The 10,837-nt window shown below is 45.4% G+C and overlaps 1 long non-coding RNA gene across 1 annotated transcript; it reads right to left on the bottom strand.

Moving 5' to 3' along the window:
* Window positions 1–5,505: 5,505 nt before the first annotated feature.
* Window positions 5,506–7,141, bottom strand: LOC138161968 (uncharacterized). Its single transcript, XR_011168505.1, has 2 exons — window positions 6,756–7,141; window positions 5,506–6,555 (listed from the first exon to the last, which is right to left on the bottom strand). It is a non-coding gene; the product is annotated as an uncharacterized lncRNA (long non-coding RNA).
* Between the last annotated feature and the right edge of the window lie 3,696 nt (window positions 7,142–10,837).

The following is a 10,837-nucleotide window of genomic DNA, read 5'->3' as shown; positions in this document are numbered from 1 at the left end:
CAAACCTTCCCCAACAAGGCACCTCCCACACATATATGAAGACTGCCCAGCACACTGCCCTAAATGCAGCCACAGAGATAACTTTGTCCCATTATTCTTAGATTATCAATATCAGACAAGGTATATTATTTAGGGTTGAAAGGTAGCTTAATGGAAAGAGCTCTAGACTTGGAGTCAGGAAGACCTGAGTTCAAATCCAGCCTATGTCATTTACTAGCTCAGTGACCCTGGGCAAGTCACTTAAAAAAACAAACAAACTTTTTTTGCTTCAGCTTCCTCATCTATAAAATGGGTATAGTAATAGCACCTCTCTCCCAGGCTTGTGAAGATAGAATGAAATATTACTGTGAGCACTTAAGGCATTCTATGATCATTAGTTATTACTATGACTCCCCCTGTTATCACTGATGCAGCCTCATGCCCAGAATACCCGTGTGGAAGTACGCTACCCACTTCTTCGCCAGGAGATGAGGGAGTTAAAATGCAGAATAAGACACACTTTTGGATGTAGCTAATGGGTCATTTGTTTCTACATATCTATTTGGGGCAGCTAAGGGGCACCATAGTGCACAGGATAGATTTATCTTCCTGAGTTCAAATCCAGCCTCAGATACTTCCTAGCTGAATGACCCTGGGCAAGTCACTTTACCCTGTTTGCCTCAGTTTCCTCATCTGTAAAATGAGCTGGAGAAGGAAATGGCAAACCCCATGCAGTGTCTCTGCCAAGAGAACCCCAAATAGGGTCACAGAGAGTCAGACATAACTGAACAACAGCAAATGTGAGGAGGTTGGAGGATGTAACTTCTTTCAGCTCTAAAGCTTAGACTTGTCCCGGGTCACACAGAAGAGAAAGTGACAGGGGACTACATTCGAGCCCAGGGGACCTCAGGGGCCATCTGGGCCAATCCCTTCACTTTTCAGCTGTGGCACAAAGGTCACCCAGGTAGTAACTGGCAAAATCAAGATTTGAACTCAGGTCCTCTGAACCCAAATCCAGCACTCTGGACAGCGTCCTGCTTTGGTTTCAGTAGCAGACCCAGAATTCGAGCTCAACTCCTCTGATTTAGAGCCTAGAGTCCTTTTTTTCCCTACATCTGTAGCAGCCAGGTCTCCACACGACTCACAGTAGAGAAACAGTTGCCCGAGGCAGGCATTGGCTCAGTTTCCTCCCCCTTCCAGACAGCGATTCTGACTAAGAACATGACTGAGCAGGGTCACTGAGGCTGGCAAGAGGCCTTTGCATCATCAGTTTTCTCAACAGTCAGGACTAGGGCTTGGGCTGTGTAAACAGAGAGTGAGGTCATCAACCTGCTACTGACATTTAGAAGCTGCCTGCCTGCCTTCCAGGTGCCGAGTGGCTGGCCATGGGCCACACACTGTGTCACAGGAGGTGATGAAATCAGTCCAGTACTAGCAGGGAAGGCAGAGAGGAAGAGCTGGCTTTCTCTCCAGGCCTCTGAAGCGCCCAGGCCTTTCCTGACATTCTGATCTAAAGTCCATCCTAGCTCTGTTCATCTGGCCGGAGGTACCTCCCTGCTCTGACATCCCCTGTTCTCAAGACCCTCCCAGCTCTGACATCCCCTGTTATAAGGGCCTTTCTATCTTCAACAATCTCTCTTCTAAGGTCCCTCCTGGATCTGACCTCTGTTCTACTTTTAAAAGTTCTAGCCAGCTCATGTCCATTTACTTTTTCAAAATCCAGGTCCAAGTTGACCAGTCCCCCCATCTCCCAACACATGCAAACAGACTAGGAGAAAAGACTCAGGTGCAATCAATCAAACAATATTTATTGAGTGCCTATTATGTGCCAAGGGGCAGCCAGCTGGTACAGTGGATGGCAGGCAGAGCCTGGAGTCAGGAGGACTCATCTTCCTGACTTTAAATCCTCCTCAGACACTTCCTAGCTGTGTGACCCTGGCCAAGTCACTTTATCCTATTTGCCTCAGTTTCCTCATCTGTATAATGAGCTAGAGAAGGAAATAGCAAACCCCTCCACCGTCTCTGTCAAGAAAACCCCAGATGGGGACAAAAAAGTTGGCCACAACTGAAATAACTGAACAGCAACAACAAAAATATATGCATATGTGTGTGCTTTCAATTTTTGCATATGTGGACATGCATTTGTGCTCATGTTTGAATGTGTATAGGTTCATACATGGATGTATACATACTTACATTTATAGCTGATTAGAGTGGCCTCATTATGCAGTGGAAAGGGGATTAGAATGAAAGTCAAAATGCCTGAGGCCCATCCCCTTACTGCCACTCATTGGATGTATGACTTTGGACAAGTTACTCTGGGCCTCAGTTTCTCCCTCTGAAAAACTAAAAAACAGGTGAGGTCCTGACTCCTAATTCAATGCTCCCCTTCCCTTTCCCATAATTCAGTGTTCCCTGTCCCCTTCCCATACACCCTCTATCAGGTCTGGCTTGTTGGCCCCCACTCACCCCCCCATGGTTTCTTTCAACCTCACCTCTGGATTTCTCCCCCGTCCTGTGCTCATCTGGAGATGTGGGGGGGTGACGGGTAGTTGGCACTGCTAGGGTCATGGGCCATCCTCCTACAAATGGAAAGGAAACATACCCCTTCTCCCCATCCCAAACGGTACCGACTCTAAGGAGGAACAGAGCCCCCAGCCATCCTGGCATGTGCCAGGGTGAGGGAGGGCAGGCACAGGCAGATGCCCAAGGTAAAAATAGCAAAGGACGACGTGCAGTCTCAGCCTTCTCTTGGAACCTCTGGTTGCCCAAGTTGGGTGACGTTGGTACCCCAGGGCTTGGGCAGCCCACATAGAGATGGGGCAGGAGATAGAGAAAAATGAAAGTCGAAGCAGGAATAGACTTGTCAGCTCACTGGTTCCTGCCAGGGAGACATGGCATCCTTTCCCTAGTACCATGGGCACCTGGATTTGGAGCGAGTCAGGGAGGCTCCCCTTTCATGGCCTGGAATATCCTAACAGCAACAATAATAGTAATAGTAGTTTTTGTTTGTCTGGTCTTTTCAGTCGTGCCCACCTCTTTCTGACCCCCTTTGGGGTTCTCTTGGCAAAAATACTGGAGTGGTTCTCCGTCTCCTTCTCCAGCTCATTTTACAGATGGAAAAACTGAGGCCTACAAGTGAAATGACTTGCCCAGGGTCACACAGCTAGGAAGTGTTTGAGGCTAGATTTGAACTCAGGTCTTCCTGATTCTAGGTGCATGCTCTATGCCGCACCATCTAGCCACCCCCAGCAGTAGGAATCTGCATTTATGAAGACTACACTTACGCACACAGGGTGCACTAAGATTTTGGGGACACCCTGCTATAGAACTTTAGGCTCACCAACTGCTCATGTACACCTTTACAATGAGCCTGTGAGGTGGGTGGCTGTTATGTGCCCCTTTTTCAGATGAGAAGACTGAAGTTCCAAGAAGTTATGTCTTACCTGAGGTCTCTCAGCCAAAAAGTGTCAGAGGCGGCATTCGAACGCAGGCCTTTCTGCTCTAGGCACCACCCCAGCAAACCTGGGGGGACTTACCACTTGGTTCTTTTTTTGGGTGGAGGAGCAGGGGGTGCGTGGGAAGGAAGGCCGGCTTGGAGCCAGAACTCAAACCCCGTCTGTCGCTCCTCTCCACATTACCCCTTACTCTGTAGAGTCTCGGTATTATTATCTATTTCCATAAGGAAAAGATGCAGATTAGTTTGTTGTTGTATGTTTGGGATTTTTTTAGGCAATGGGATTAAATGACTTGCCTAGGGTCACACAGCTAGCAGATTTGAACTCAGGTCCTCCTGACTCCAGGGTTGGCACTTGATTCACTGCCTACCTCACTTGCATTCCTTCCATCCTTGATCTCCAAGTCACCTTCTGGATAAGCTGATGGTTCTAAGGTACCTTCCAGCTTTAGTTCTGTTCTCCAAGTTCCCCTAAAGCTCTCTCATCCCACATTCTGTGCTCTGATGCTCCTTCCAGCTCTAACATTCTATGTCCTTAGGTCATGCAGGGCAGGAGATCTAGTCTGGCTCTGGCTTTTTTATGCTACAAGATTCTTTCTGTTCTAAGGCTTCCTCCCAACTCTAACATCTTCTGTTCTGAGCACCCTCCCAGCTCTGCCATTCCACATTCTCAGGGTCCTCCCAGCTCTGCCATTCCACATTCTCAGGGCCCTCTCAACTCTGATATTGTAAGTTCCAAGATTCCCCGAAACTCCTACATTTTGTATTCTGTGTTCTAAAGTCACCCCCAACTTTGACATTTCCTATTCTATGACATGCGAAGTATTTTAATTCTCCCTTTCTAACACCTCCTACTTCTTCTAGGCCAGGGCAAGGCCTGGCCCAATTTTAATGTAAGGAACCAACATGCTTCCTCTCATTGCTCTATATGGCTGTTTAATGTTGTGGCCTCTCCTGTTCTATGCAGAAGTCCTTGCCTCAATTCCCCCCTTTGTTGAATCATCCTGATATCTATTCTGTCTCCCTGAGTTTCACTGGCTTCCTGTTCCCATGGGATCACATCATATGTGGCCATATCACTTCACTTGAGGACATACATTTATTTAATATTTCCCTGGCAATTGAAAGGACTTTCTCCCTCCAACCAAGACCTAGATTCAGTTTCTGAAAAACACCCTGGTCTGCCTCTCTCTCTCTCTCTCTCTCAACTTTCCTTCCTTCCTTCCTTCCTTCCCTCCCTCTCTCCTTCCTTCCTTCCCTCCCTCCCTCTCTCCTTCCTTCCTTCCTTCCTTCCTTTCTCTTTCTTTCTTTCTTTCTTTCTTTCTTTCTTTCTTTCCTTCTTTCTTTCTTTCACAGGAGCAGGAAAGAAGGATCTGTAGTCACCTGGGGAGACAAAAGATAGGCACAGATAAGACCAGGATCTCTGGATTAGGATTATAGTGAGTCGGACTTTCTCTTTTTCCTTACTTGAAAGAGAGAGAGAGAGAGAGAGAGAGAGAGAGAGAGAGAGAGAGAGAGAGAATGAAGCTGAAAGATGCCCAAGTCCAGGGAAGGTCAGGAAAGGCCACTTGCTTGGTCCCTTCTTCCTCCTTTCATGTAATAAGAAAATGCCAATGGACCAGCCAAGGCTTGGCACACTTCAGGTGCTTTGTAAATTCTTATCTTTTGAGTGTTCATTGAAGTCACCCAAACCAGATTTACATCAATGTGAATCCCAACCATCCTACACCTACTTTGTCTCTTGTCTGGGCATCTTAGTGGTTAGAGCCCTTGATGTGGAGTCATGGAGCCGGGAGCTCAGATCCAGAGTCATACACCTACTAGGTGTATGACTGGGCAAGTCACCTCAATTCTGCCTGCCTAGGTTTCCTAAGCTGGAAAATGAGGATAATAATATCACTTACCTCCCAGCGCTGTCGTAAGCAAAGTTTAAAGTGTTATATAAAGGCTAGCTATGGCTATTAATTATTGTTCTCCGTCTGTGTAGCAGCAAGCACCCCAAGCGTCCTCAGGGTTTGCAGCTACCACAGGTTCTTGGATCTGCTTTGTTAAAGGAAAGCAACTCAAAATGGGTTAACAAGCTTACTTTAATCAGTCAGACATATATCGTTTACCTTGTTCAGGAGAAAAGGTCAGCACCCTGAACCTCAAAGTATACAGGCATAATTATCAAGACAGAAACATCAAGTAGACAGATTTCCAAACTGTCCAACCATTACATCCATACCCAGTCAACATCTGGGTTTCCACATTCTGGGTTTTTCAAAGCCGGGGGACTCTCAACAACGGCTTCCCAGAATTCAGATCAAATCACAGAACACTTCTCAAAGTGAGCCCCAAAACAAAGCTACACATCAGGGCTTATATAGCCTTCTCCTGGCTCAGAGAATGTAACAACCTTATTGACTCACTGGCCAATCAAGAAGTATCTACTGAAAAACAAGCCTCCCCCACCCCAGGCTTCAGGTGCACATTAGCCTAGGGGCAGGGAAGATCTTTAAAATTTACATTCTTATTACATTCGGCCCCAAGATCTTTCATGCCCATAGCATAGACAATTTACTTTTAAATTAGCTCTGAACATTTCTTAGGTCACATTTTCAAAGTACAGAACTAAAGTTACCAAAGTGGCCACTGGCCCTTAAACAAACACAAAGTACATAGCATTATCACCATTATCACTTCAGTTCAAAACAAGAGTTCAAATAAAGTTCTGGGGGGAGGGGAGTGTCCTTCCCCTCACATGCTCCAGCCCCAGCTTCCAAGCACAGAGAGGGGGCTGGGCAACAAAACCAACAAGGTGGGGTCCCTGGGGATCCAAGGCACTTCATCCCACCCACCATAGTCACAAGTCCATCCTCCCCCTGGGTCCCAAACTGTGGGATGCAGCCAGGAAACACATTCAGTGCCCCTGCTTTGCTGCTCAGTTCTTATCTTTTCTTGTGGCTGAATTCCGAACTCCTGGGTTCCTTCTCCTCCCGCAGGCGGCAGCCGCTCCTGGCTTCTGCCCAGGTCCCGATGCAGGCAGCTCACCATTCCCGCTCTCAGCTCAGCGAAGTCAGCATGCAGGCCATTCTTCTCTCCGGCTCCACAGCTCCACAGAATCACAGCTACCACAACTGGGAAACAATTATCCCAGCCCCCATACTTTCCTTTTACTCTGCAGATCCTGTTCGTGACGCCATTTTGTAGCAGCAAGCACCCCAAGCGTCCTCAGGGTTTGCAGCTACCACAGGTTCTTGGATCTGCTTTGTTAAAGGAAAGCAACTCAAAATGGGTTAACAAGCTTACTTTAATCAGTCAGACATATATCGTTTACCTTGTTCAGGAGAAAAGGTCAGCACCCTGAACCTCAAAGTATACAGGCATAATTATCAAGACAGAAACATCAAGTAGACAGATTTCCAAACTGTCCAACCATTACATCCATACCCAGTCAACATCTGGGTTTCCACATTCTGGGTTTTTCAAAGCCGGGGGACTCTCAACAACGGCTTCCCAGAATTCAGATCAAATCACAGAACACTTCTCAAAGTGAGTCCCAAAACAAAGCTACACATCAGGGCTTATATAAGCCTTCTCCTGGCTCAGAGAATGTAACAACCTTATTGACCCACTGGCCAATCAAGAAGTATCTACTGAAAAACAAGCCTCCCACCCCAGGCTTCTGGTGCACTTTAGCCTAGGGGCAGGGAAGATCTTTAAAATTTACATTCTTATTACAGTCTGGTGCAGGTATCCATCCAATGTGCCGAAGGCCTTGCTCCCTTCCTCTGAACACAGTCAGGGTCCCAGGGTACTAGTGTACCAAGAGCACTCTGGTTATCCCATCCCCCAGCCTTGCCGCGTGATCACTAATCGTTTATTAAAGGCTTACCGTGTGCTGGACACTGTGTTTATTTGTCTTGCTGGGGATACAAGGAAAGGTAAACGCAGTCCCTGTCCTCAAGGAGCTTACATTCTGAGGAGGGAAACAACATACAGACAAAGAGGCGTGTCTAGGACATACAGATCAGATGGAAAATAAATAATCTCAGAGGGCAGGGGGCAGAGGGGAAAGGCCTGCTGCAGGAGGTCGAGTCTGATTCTTTGTGACCTTGTGGACCACAGCACCCCATGCCCTTCCATCCTCCGCTATCTCCCAAAGTCTGGCCAAGTTCGTGCTCATTGTTCCCATGTCACCGTCTACTCATTTCATCCTCTGCCGTCCCCTTTTCCTTTTGCCTTCAACCTTTTCCAACATCATGGTCTTTTCCAATGAATCCTGTCTTCTCACTACGTGACCAAATTATTTCAGGCTCGCCTTTGACCTTCTGATGAATAGCCTGAATTAATTTCTTTAAGTATTGATTGATTTCATCTCCTCACTGTCCAAGGGACTCCCAAAAGTATTCTTCAGACCCACAATTACAAAGCATTGATTCTGTAGCACTCAGTTTTCCTTATAGTCCCATACTCACATACATGGCTACTAGAAAAACCAAAGCTTTTATTATATGGGCCTTTTGTCAGTAAGGGGATGTCTCTGGTTTTTAGTATGCAGAAAGTAGGCTTTGAGGTAAGTCTTGAAAGAAATGAGGGAACTAAGAGGTGAATTGAAAGTGGTGGAGTGTTCCAGACATGGTGGATAGCCAGCAAGACAGCTAGACCAGCATTCATTGCTTGGTCCTTGGATTATGTGGATGGGAATAAGGTCTATGAATACTGGAAAGGTAGGAAGGGGTTAAAGGCTTTAAAAACCCAACAGAACTTTGGATTTGATTCTGCAAGTGCATGTGTGTGGTGGGCAGTGACACGGGCACATCCACACTTTTGGATGATAGCTTTGGGGGCACAGTGAAAGATGGCAGCTTCTTTTCCCATCATTCATTTCTCTCTCCTCCCCTTCCCCTCAACTTTTTTCCCCTTGGATTCTCCCCAATGGTGATGGTTATATGAGGTTTCCTGCTCACATCTACAGCTCCCATTTCCAACAGTCTTTGACAGTAAAACTCCAGACATGGATATTTTTCTCATTCATTTCCCAAAACATCCTTGTGAAGTAAGGACTATAAAACTATCCCATTTTGTAGATTAGAAAACTGAAACTAGGGAAAGTGTAGTAATGTACACAGCTTGTAGGTGACTCCATAAGGATTTGAACCGGGATACTCCTGTCTTCTAACTTCAAACCTGGCCTCAGACACTCACTAGCTTTGGGACCCTGGGCAAGTCACTTAACTCTTTTTACCTTAGTTTCCTCATCTGTAAACTGAACTGAAGGAGGAAAGGAAAAGCACTCTAGTATCTCTGCCAAGAAAACCCTATGGACAATATTGACGTGTTATGGTCACAAAGAGTCAGAAAAGACTAAACCACAATTCCTGTGTCCAGCCCTCTAGTCCCTCTTGGGAAGGGAGGCTCCCAGCTTAGGAAGTTAATTTTTAGCTTCAGATTCATAATAAAGGCAGGAATCTGGAACAAAGAACTAAGAAGGAAGGGGAGAGGAAGAGAGAGACCTTGGGACATTAAGCCTTCCAGTCACGAAGATTCAACTTATGGCCTAGGGTGGGAGTAGGTTCTTGCTAAGAAGTCAATTAATTAATCAACAAACATTGATCAGGCACCTGGCTTGTGCTAAACTCAAGACCGATATGCAAAGAAAGACAAAAACAAGGCCCTGTCCTCAAGACCTTATACTCTATACAAACAAGATATAAAAGAGATGAAAAGATCAGATAGAGGCATTGATCCTGACTCTTCACCCTGTGATTTTAGCTGAGTCCTTTCCTCTCTTTGAAATTCAATTTTCTCTTCTATAAAATGAAGACACTAAATTAGATGATATTTAAGACTTGAGTTCAAATATCATCTCTTACTGACAAATGGTTGTGAAAAATGATTTTTCTTAGTAATCATTACCTTGGAGACTCAGAGCTTCTCACCATCCCTCTTCTTCCAGATTCTCCTTGTCCTGGGCTAATGGGTGTATTGCTACTCATTGTGCTGTGCAATGGTCTGGGAAAATGTTGGCTCTCCCTACTGTCAAGACAGGTGATATGGAAACTGATGTCTCTTTGACCAAGATTTAGGTGACCTAAGTCACCTACTCCAAGACTCTCATTTTAATATAGCCTGCCTCCCAGTGTGTTTACCAACGGACACCTACTCTTTGAAGGACATATAACTCTATACCCAACTCCCAAACTGAGCCCAGTTCTAGCCTGGATCCTTTAGGGGTGCCCAATCCTGGAATTCTGCTCCCATGCAATGCATGCATGTTACCAATTTGAGAGAAATAAAGATAAGAATGGACACAACCTAATTTGTTTCTTTCTTAGAACAAATTCCAAGGTTGACATTTTTGGTGCCATGACTCGGATAGGACTGGGCTTTGGAGACTGGACTCTTCTCCCAATGGTGCTGGGACTGTGCACCCACTGGAGTCTTTTCTCCTGAAGTCCCAGCTTTAACGCGTGGGTGAGTCTTATCACCAAAATCCTTGCTCCCTATATCTCAGACTCTCTTTATTTGGTTGCAATCCATTTTTCTTTCCAAGCGGGCTCTGGGAGCAGGGGACCTCAAGACAGGTCTCCTTTGAAAAGATATCCTCTGTAGTTAGGTAAAGGTAATTGGCACAGGAAAGGTAAGTGGCATGTTGTATCGTAATCCAAATTTGTTGCTTATGAATTAAGCATTTAGAAGGGTGTGTGTGTGTGGGGGGGGAATTAGAGTAACTAAAAGATAACTCTGAATTTTGACCAGTTTAGCTCTCATTCTAGAATAAATAAGTAAAATTTTAATTCTAAATTGGTATATCTTAAAAACAAACTGATCCTAAAAGCCAACAAGAAAATTAGATTTATGCGCACTCTGTTTTGTCATTCTGTCCATGTTTCTGGACTGTCATGTTTGTTCTGAAAGATTTAAAATGCAGCCAGAAAAACTTCTAGATCTATAATTAGAGAGAACACTGGAAAAGAACTCCCATCTTAGTTTTTCAGCAGGAGATTAAGATTTTTTTTGGGGGGGGGGTTCTCAACACTGGCCAAGTTGGCATTACAAAAATAAAGTTAGATATAGTTGAAAAAGCAGATTGAGACTCTCCCAGAAGTTAGTAGGAAGGTGGAATCAGCTAGCAGCAACTTTATGCTTATAGGATCTAGACCAAGCAGCCCAATTTTTTTCTTTTGCTTTTTAGAGGGGCAATTGGGGTTAAGTGACTTGCCCAAGGTCACACAGCTAGTATTTATGTTAAGTGTCTGAGGCCCATTTGAACTCAGGTCCTCTTGACTCCAGGGCCAATGCTCTACTCACTGTGCCACATAGCCACCCCTATAGACCAAGCAGCCCAAAGATAGCACCCTTCCCCCACAATATATCTGACACCAGGATAATGTAAACATATTACTGCAAAAATCA

This window comes from Petaurus breviceps, unplaced genomic scaffold (genome assembly GCF_028583685.1).
Source record: "Petaurus breviceps papuanus isolate PSGF00001 unplaced genomic scaffold, PetGlider_PUasm1.0 185, whole genome shotgun sequence".
NCBI classification, from domain to species: Eukaryota; Metazoa; Chordata; class Mammalia; order Diprotodontia; family Petauridae; genus Petaurus; species Petaurus breviceps.
The sequence above is the reverse complement of the archived record's forward strand: the minus strand, read 5'-3'. Positions and strand labels throughout refer to the sequence as shown.